The sequence below is a fragment of the Pteropus vampyrus genome, unplaced genomic scaffold (assembly GCF_000151845.1).
Source record: "Pteropus vampyrus isolate Shadow unplaced genomic scaffold, Pvam_2.0 Scaffold12, whole genome shotgun sequence".
Classification (NCBI taxonomy): domain Eukaryota; kingdom Metazoa; phylum Chordata; class Mammalia; order Chiroptera; family Pteropodidae; genus Pteropus; species Pteropus vampyrus.
Window position 1 is genome coordinate 13,556,718 of NW_011888793.1, and position 615 is coordinate 13,557,332.

The window sequence follows — 615 nt, forward strand, 5'->3', positions numbered from 1 at the left end:
AAAAATTCTTCCACTGTTTTTTTTTTTTTTTTTTTTTTTTGGTTCTGGAGAGGAAGAAGCCAGCTTTAAATTGGCGTCCAATCCTCAGACCCCTGCTGCTGTCGCCACCTCCACCCCTCACCCCCTTCCCGGCAGGCAGCATCTAATTAAAATGGCAAGAAAGCTCTGCCTCCTTCTCCGAAGGAGTGTGTTGGGATTGGGGCTTGGGGGTGGGGAGTCGTCGAGGCTGCACTGGGATTCCTGATCACAAAACAACAGCAAAATGGATTCTATATCAGTGATGTCTTAGTCAATACAATGAAACGGCGTCTGAGGCAATTCACGTGAAGGTAAACGCAAACCAGTGGGTCTGGGTGTTGGGAGGTGCTCTACAAAAGACCGTCCACGGACCCAGGGAAAACACCCCCCGCCCCCCCACACACACACACTCCCGGGAGTTCCGGTCTGATTAGGGAACAGCAGAGAACATATCCCATCCCTTTCACCTGCTTAAGTTCAGCCATAAAACCGAAATGTCACAGAAAGCACAGGCAGAGCTGAGTTAAAACCACAAATAAAGGCAAGTGGCAGACTGGTCTTTTGGAGAGCGCTGAGAGGTAGTCGGGTCGCAGAAAG

General features: G+C 50.1%; 1 protein-coding gene across 4 annotated transcripts in view; it reads right to left on the minus strand.

Moving 5' to 3' along the window:
- TNIK (TRAF2 and NCK interacting kinase) overlaps positions 1–615 on the minus strand; it is a 366,909-nt gene that overhangs the window by 365,167 nt on the left and 1,127 nt on the right. The window lies entirely within an intron of this gene.